This window comes from Penaeus monodon, chromosome 27 (genome assembly GCF_015228065.2).
Source record: "Penaeus monodon isolate SGIC_2016 chromosome 27, NSTDA_Pmon_1, whole genome shotgun sequence".
Lineage (NCBI taxonomy): Eukaryota > Metazoa > Arthropoda > Malacostraca > Decapoda > Penaeidae > Penaeus > Penaeus monodon.
The window spans coordinates 23,129,020-23,129,490 of NC_051412.1; positions in this window are offsets into that span (position 1 = coordinate 23,129,020).

A 471-nucleotide genomic window follows, 5' to 3' on the forward strand; every position below is an offset into this window, starting at 1 on the left:
AAGAAATGAGGAAAGAAGAGACACACGGACAGAGACAAAGCAACAGTGACAAATAAGAGATAGGTAAACGAAGAATGGACAGAAGTAAAAGTAATGCAGGTTTAGAAAGTAATAAGACAGAAAGAAACTGATAACAGGACACGAAAAAGAATCCTCAATTTTCTTATCAAAGAAAAAAAAATTGAAAACTACCGAAAGAGGGAAAAGAAAATTGATGGATATCTAAAGCCTAGACACAGATAGATAGATATAGAATGAACGATAGATATTTAACTCAGTTTCCCCTTCTCTCGATCTTTCGGTCGAGTCTTCTTCACCATCGTCTCTTTTTATCTGCTTCTCATGTTTATCCTTGGCTCTCTTTCCTCTTCCTTTCATTACCCACCGCCCACACACACACGCCAGAAGTAGGTTAGCGACTTTAATGGGCGTGTTAGACAGTTCTTTGCCGAATGGAAATGGAAACTGGGA